The sequence below is a fragment of the Mus caroli genome, chromosome X (assembly GCF_900094665.2).
Source record: "Mus caroli chromosome X, CAROLI_EIJ_v1.1, whole genome shotgun sequence".
Classification (NCBI taxonomy): domain Eukaryota; kingdom Metazoa; phylum Chordata; class Mammalia; order Rodentia; family Muridae; genus Mus; species Mus caroli.
This window is the reverse complement of record NC_034589.1, coordinates 46,129,938-46,137,608: the sequence shown is the minus strand read 5'-3', so window position 1 is coordinate 46,137,608 and position 7,671 is coordinate 46,129,938.

The following is a 7,671-nucleotide window of genomic DNA, read 5'->3' as shown; positions in this document are numbered from 1 at the left end:
TGGCCCTGGCATTCCCCTATATTGGGGCATATAAAGTTTGCAAGTCCAATGGGCCTCTCTTTCCATTGATGGCCGACTAGGCCATCTTTCGATATACCCTGACACTCTTAACATACCAAGATGCTGAGTGGAATATCTAAGGTACCAAGCTGCTGTCCCGACTCTCTTAAGGTATAAAGATGCTGCCCAGACTGGCTTAAGTTTCCAGGCTTCTGGACTGATTCTCTTAAGCTACCAAGCCGCTGGCCTGACTCTCATGTTGGAAACTGCTTGCCTTACTATCTTCAGGTACCAACTTGCTCTCCAGACCTTCATAAACTACCTAACTGCTGCTCTGAATGTCCTAAGCTACCAAGCTACTGGCCTGACTCTCTTAAGATACCAAGTTGCTGGCCTGACTCTTTTAAGTAGAAAGCTCCTGGCCTGAATCTCTTAAGATACCAAGCTTCTGTCTGGAAACTCTAAAGCTACCGAGCTTCTAGCAAGAGTCTCTTAAGGTACCAAGCTGCTGGTATGAATCTCTTATGCTACCATGTTTCTGAGTGTACTGTCTTAAGGTACCAAGCTTCTCAGCTGACTTCCTTAAGGTACCAGGCTGCTGGGAAGAATCACATAAGTTACCAACCTTGTGAGCTGAATGGTTTAAGGTACCAAGCTGCTGATCTGTCTTAAGGTACCAAACTTTGTGCCTGACTGTCATAAGCTACCAAGCTGCTGGCCTGACTCTCTTATGCTACCAAGCTCCTAAGCTGACTGTCTTAAGGTAAATGGATATTGTCCGGATTCTCTTAAGCTACCAAGCTGATGAACTGATTGTCTTAAAGTACCAAACTGCTGAGCTGACTGTCTTAAGGTACCGAGCTGCTGGCCTGACATTTTTAAGGTTCGGAGCTGCTGGCCTGACTCTTGTAGGGTACCATGCTGCTACCATGACACTCTTTTTTTTAATTTATTTTTTAATTAGGTATTTTCTTCATTTACATTTCAAATGCTATTCCAAAAGTCCCCCAGACCCTCCCCCCAACTCCCCTACCCACCCACTCCCACTTCTTGGCCTGGCGTTACCCCATACTGAGGCATATAAAGTTTGCAAAACCAATGGGCCTCTCTTCCCAATGATGGCTGACTAGGCCATCTTCTGATACATATGCAGCTACAGACATGAGCTCTGGGGGTACTGGTTAGTTCATATTGTTGTTCCACCTATAGGGTTGCAGACCCCTTTAGCTCCTTGGGTACTTTCTCTAGCTCACCATGACATTCTTAAGACCAAGGTGATGAGTTGAATATCTTAGGTACCAAGCTGCCGCCCTAACTCTCTTAAGATACAAAGATGCTGCCCAGACTGAATTAAGCTACCAGGTTTCTGGTGGCTTGACTGATAAGGTTGGAAACTGCTGGCCTGACTCTCTTAAGGTACCAAGCTGCTGCTCTGACTGTCTTAAGCTACCAAGCTGCTGCCCTAACTATGTTAACATTCCAAGCTTCTATTCTGACTCTTTTAACGTACCAAGCTGCTGGCTTACTCTCTTAAGCTACCAAGTTGCTGTCCAGACCTTCATAAACTACCTAGCTGCTGCTCTGAACATCCTAAGCCAGCAACCTGCTGGCCTGACACTCTTCAGATACCAAGCTGCTGTCCAGACCCTCTTAAGCGACGAAACTACTGCCCTGACTGTCTTAATCTACAAAGCTGCTGGCCTGACTCTCTTAAGATAGCAAGTTGCTGGCCTGAATCTCTTATGCTACCATGCTTCTGAGTGTACTACCTTAATGTACCAAGCTAATCAGCTGACTGTCTTAAGGTACCAGGCTACTGGGCAGAATCACATAAGCTACTAGCCTTCTGAAATGAATGTTTTATATTCCCAAGCTGCTGATCTGACTGTCTTAAAGTACCAAGTTACTGGCCTGACTTTCTCAAGATACCAAGCTGCTGGCCTGACTGTCTTATTATACGAAGCTCCTGGCCTGATCCTCTTAAGGTACCAAGGTGATGACTTGAGTGTCTTAAGGTACCAAGCTGCTGGTCTGACTCTCTTAAGGTATCAAGCTTTTTGCTGACTGACTTAAGGTCCAATCTCCTGGCATAACTCTGTTAAGGTACAAACACCTGGCCTTACTCTCTAAAGGAACCAAGCTGCTGAGCTGATTGCCTTAAGATAGGAAAATGCTGGCCTGACTCTCTTAAGCTATCAAGCTGTTGGCCTGACTCTCTCAAGGTATCAAGCAACTGAGCTTACTTTCTTAAGATATCAACCTGCTGACCTGAGTATCTTATGGTATCAAGATGCTGGACTCCCTCCCTTAAGCTAACAAGCTGCTGAGCTGACAGTCTTAATATACCAATCTACTGAGCTGACTGTATTAAGGTTCCAAGTGCTGGCCTGACTCTCTTAATGTACATTAATCATCACTTGTTTCTACTTGCTCTTGCCTTCCATCAAATTTGACACCAGACTGGTTTTTCATGATTCTTGTCTTTGCTTTTGTCTTATGTGCTTTGGTGTTTTGCTTGAAAATCTATGTGAGGATGTTGGGTCCACTGGAACTGGAAGTACAGATGGTTGTGTGCTGCTATGTGGGTACTGGAAATTGAAATTCAGATTCTCTGAAAGAGCAGCCAGTGTTCTTTACCACCAAGCCATCTTTTCAGCCTCTTGACCCCAGTTTCTAGAGGCTGCCTTCTTGGCTACTTCTNCCCTCCATGTGCTCTGACCATTCCTCCCATAGACATGTCTGTTTTTAAAATCTAATCTATTTCTTTTTTTGTATGTGAGTCTTTTACTCTATGTGCCTGGCTGTGCAATGTAACTGTGAAGTTACAGTGTGTTCTAAGGATTCCTGGTGAGTGCTAAAGTCCCACCCAGGTTTTCAGGATGAGCAGTCTGCTCTCTTAACTGCTGAGGNCTCTCTCCATTACCCACAGTCCCTTCTCATGGGGCCCAGCTGCTCTGTTTGATGGCNACCCTCACTCTCTGGAGCCCTGTAATAGCTATTCCTTTGTATATCCTTGTGCCTCATGGAGAAGAACCCCAAAGAAGGCTGATAACTAACTAAACAGGGTAAGATCTGTTCAGTGACCACAGTGTATGACAGGCACTGAACTTCTTGGAACAGCGTCCCACAGACTGTGACAGTGTGTAACAGTAATATAAGACCTCACTTGGAAGTAAGGTCCTTGGAAGTGTAATTTAAGTGAAAAGGAAACAACAGTGGATTAGAGAAGGTCCTAAATCCGATGAGTCAAAGTCTCAGGAAAGTCAGGANAGTCTCCAAAGTCANGGGNTATGGATATGGCTGAGCAATTCAGAGCGCCCTGGCTCTGTCAGAGGCCAGGAATCTGGGTCCCAGTGCTCACATTCAGCTGGATTACACACCCAGTGACTTCAGCTCCAGGGCTACTGATCCCCACTTCTGGCCTCAAAGAGCAAGCCCAAAAGAAAGGCATATCCCCACCACCACCACCACCTAGGCAAGAAAAGCCATAAGAGTGGGGAGAGATTAGCAAATTCAGAGTGCTGCAAAAGTGGGAGATCCTGGGAGGCCAGACAGAACATGGCTACACACACGAGAAGGTAGAAGAGGCAAGTGGCAATCGCCTCCTTGAGCTTTCCAGCAAGGTGATATAANTCACTCCACCTTGGAGCCAGCAGAGCTTGGAGCATATCATCTGCCCATTTTCTCAGTCATCTGCTTAGTCAGAATTTCTTTCCAGAGCCCTGAATCCTAGAGAAGCAGGGCTGGGCTGAAGGGTTTTTACANACATGCATCACTATCCAGACACAGGAAGGAAAGCCCACAGAGCGTCCAGATCATCCCGCTCATTATGAAGCAGGGAAGGTCATGCTTCCCCAATATCCTCCCCAAGGTCTTTCAGCCTGCACTGTGAGTTCCTCTTCACAGTAAGGCCTGGGCTACAGAGTAACCTGGACATGTCCAAACATTCTGGGGTCTTCTGGACACACTTTGGGGACTACCCAGCACATAAAAGTCCCTCACTGTGTTGTCTAAACATTCTGTGGTTCAGGCTTCATTGGGAATCAGAAAGACACAGGCATCTCTTGAGTATCTTTTTTTTTTTTTTCAGTAAAATCCCAGCTCTGCCTATTTGTTTCAAAACACAAAACTCTATATCTCGTTGCTTGTGACTATGCAGAAATTAGAGTTGATCAAAGCTGTTGGGATAGCTGCTCTTTGTCTCACTCCTCAAGATTCCTTCTCTAGTCCCAACACTGACATCAGCAGCCACTCCCTGAAGGTCTCAGATCACAGCACAGGAATGAAAATGAGGCAGACAGTCAGGGGGAAGGTGTGGGACCACAGCTTCCCTGCTGTGATGTGCAGTCATGTGTCCTGTNAGAGCTTCTTACAACTGAGAGCCCTGGATACAGTGGACTCAGCAATGAACACTGCTTTGATCACCTGTGGGAATGCCGNAGAGTNGAGGGCCAGAGCCCTCAGGGTCTCCGCAATATGCTCCAACATCTTGTGAGCAGGAGTCCCTGGCCACCCTTGTTGTTCCCAGGACCTTGCTCTGCCTGAGCACAGGCAAAGCCTCGAGAACAAGAAAGTAGAAAGAGGTACCAGAGGCTGGAGTCAGGGTTGGGTGCCTTTCTGAGGGAGACTGATTTCACTGTGATCAGAAAGGCATTAAAGTTCTCCAGGTTACAGGGCTGTAAAATGACACTATGCAAACATCTGCTTCATTGTAGATAGCTGCCTAGCCTTGACTGGCACAATCAACTNGGGTCCTTGCTACACATCTCCCGAAGTCTCCTCTTATCCTGGGGGACGTGAAAAAGACACATCTCTGTCCAATGGACTCTGTACTCACTTCTGCAGTTGTGGCCTGTCTGGTTCTTCTAGAGTCATTTCCTCCAGAGGCAGCCATTCTTCCCATAGCAGTCCCTGCTTCACGGGGTAGATCTGAGCTCACACTGCTCCATACCAATTCTCAAGGCCCTAGATACCCTCTCTGCTTGTGTGTGCCTAGGACTCCTTCAGCTGGTCCCATGGAGGATCTGGGCCCAGATCTTACCTCAGAATTACCTCTTGAGAGTCACCTAGAAGAGGATGTGAGCCACCTTCAGGGTGACCTGGGGNTTGCAGCATTTCTGAGTTTGACTGGGTGAATTGACATGGTTACAACATATAGGGGAGCAGGAGAAGGCCCTGCAAGTGGCCAGCAGCTGGTTCCTGGGTGAGCTGAACATATGATCAAAATGGCATTGTTGATCACATAGTCAGCCTCTTAGGGCCATGTAGAATGCGTGCGCTGGTGGTCACCTTCAAGGGATCCTTCTGCTTAAGTTTGGGTGGTACTTCTTGGGTCAATTCCATGTCANGGCCTCCTGGGCAGAACTTGGAGAGGCCTGGAGGACCAGGACAGAGAACAGAGGTCAAAGAAGTAGCAACACTGCCACTATCATAGCCAGCAGGCCACTCTGATGCATGAGTAACTCTCAGCAAGGCATTAGCATGAAGGCAATCTGCTCCATTAAGCACACAGAGCCATGAACATGCCAGGTCAGACCTGTGAGATGGCATGNCTCTGTTAATCTCAGTGCAGAGACCCAATCTGCTTCCTGTAAGAGGGATTATGCCAGGGTGGAGACTGTCCACCACCAAAAATTGTTCTCATCGTGGGGTGGCTTATCCTCCATGAAAGACAATTTCTTTCTTTTTGTCTGCACTCCAAGGGAACTGGACCCGGAGGGTCATCTCTGTGTCTTCAACCTTATACAGGGATGACAGATCTCAGGCATCACAGATTCCAGGATAGATACGCCCTNAGTGAATACCATGCCTCTGTACAAAGTAAACAAGTGACCCACAATGAAGGTGGGACAGAGAATGCAGGCCACCTGACAGGTCCCGTGTTTTCCACCCAAGCTGACCGTCCTCTTGACATGAAGCTGCCAGACAAATGACCCTGCCTTTCCCCCTTTGACATCAACAGTGGATTTTTCAAATGTGTTCTACAGTTTAGTGTTGTGCAACAGGCTTCTGTGTGCATATGGGTCAAGGGGAAAGCGACCATATTTTCAGNGATAAACATTAGAGAGGATTTTAAAACGTCTTAACATGACGAGCTATTGATAGTGGANCACCCAGCTCCCATAAAATCCAGAACTGTGCCCTTAGCAGCAGACTGGGGGACAGGCAGTTTTGACTGTAACAGTGTTTGGCTACTGTCTGCTGGGAATTCAGGGGAGCTGGTCTAATGTTAGTTCCTGGTTCCAAAGGTCAGACTCTCATGGTGAACGATGCCCTAAGGCTCTGGTAGACCTTGGACCTCCACATTTCCTCCAGATCCCATGGCCTAAATCAGGCTGCACTTCCTGCAGCTCTCTGTGCCAGAGTCAAGAGGCAGTAGAGTACAGGATGGGACTGAGAGCTCTCAGTCTATGGTACTAGGCTTCCCTACACTTCCTGTCACATAAGCCACCCTGAACTAAATCATGTGATGTGAAACATGCTTGCCACCATTACCTGGTTATGAAGGGTCGGTCCTTGTATTCTTTCTTAGGATTGGTTTGAGATTCCTCAGGGAGACTCTTAGTGGATTTCACTGGAGATGAAGAAGGCTGCTGTGGGAAGCGCTCTTCTGACTGCCCACCTCCCCTGCCATCTCTCTCCTGTTGGCACTCTCTCATGAGCTTCCCTTTTCTATCTCATTTTCGGTCATTCTCTCTGCTTGTTGAGAAGGAGTCTGACTACACAGGCTTGGCTGACCTGGAATTCACTGTGAAGACCATGTTGGCCACAAACTCCTAGAGATCATTCTGTTCCTGTGTTGANAGTGCTGGAATGGCAGGCATTTACCCCCACATCCAGCATCTTCTCACACTTACGCAGGTCCAGCACATTCCTGCGCTTGATGAAGCTGTTCTCTGGGCGTTAGAGGGAAGCCTCCCTACTGCTTATTGCTCTCCATGGATTCCTTTTTCCCACCTGTCTAATGCTCTCCATTCCACATCAAGACTCAGTCATGACCTTTAAGTCCTGTTGTTCTATCAAACCTCATTTCTGAAGGGAATTTATGGTCAGCTTTTAGGACTTAACACTGTGGGCCTTCTCTTCTTTTAGTCACCCTTAGTATCCAGTGGGCTTTCTTTGGGGTCTCAGGAAGTTAAAGCCACAGGGCCAAGACTATCACCTATTTAATTCACTGTTTACATGTTAGAGCCTTGGAATTAGTGGCCCACAGGGAGTCAGTTGATAAAGGAATGGGTAAAGGTACATGAGGTGTCTTGCATACTAAGGCTACAGGTGAATTGTGGTAGCAATGAAGATTAGGAGTTTCTATGATAATGCAGGACTGCCCTCCTTCAAAGGAGCTCTAGTATGAACACCGAGTGTTAAGATGATTGTGACCTGCTAACAGGACCCCAATCCCAGTCATGGTGAAGGGCCCCAATGTGAACTACATCCAGGATCCACACACTCTTCAAGAAAACACTACCTTGCCAAACACTCCCCGGCTTACTTACAGGAACCCCACCACCATTGTTGACACCCTCAACACTACCACAGAAAGCCCCTGTTGAACATTGTCTAACCACTGTTTAACCAGTTTTTATTCTGAACACATATTGGATTTTGTTTGTCCACACAGAGACACATTGCTTCCACATAGCCTAAGCCAGAGCTCTAGTTCCGCCCGCC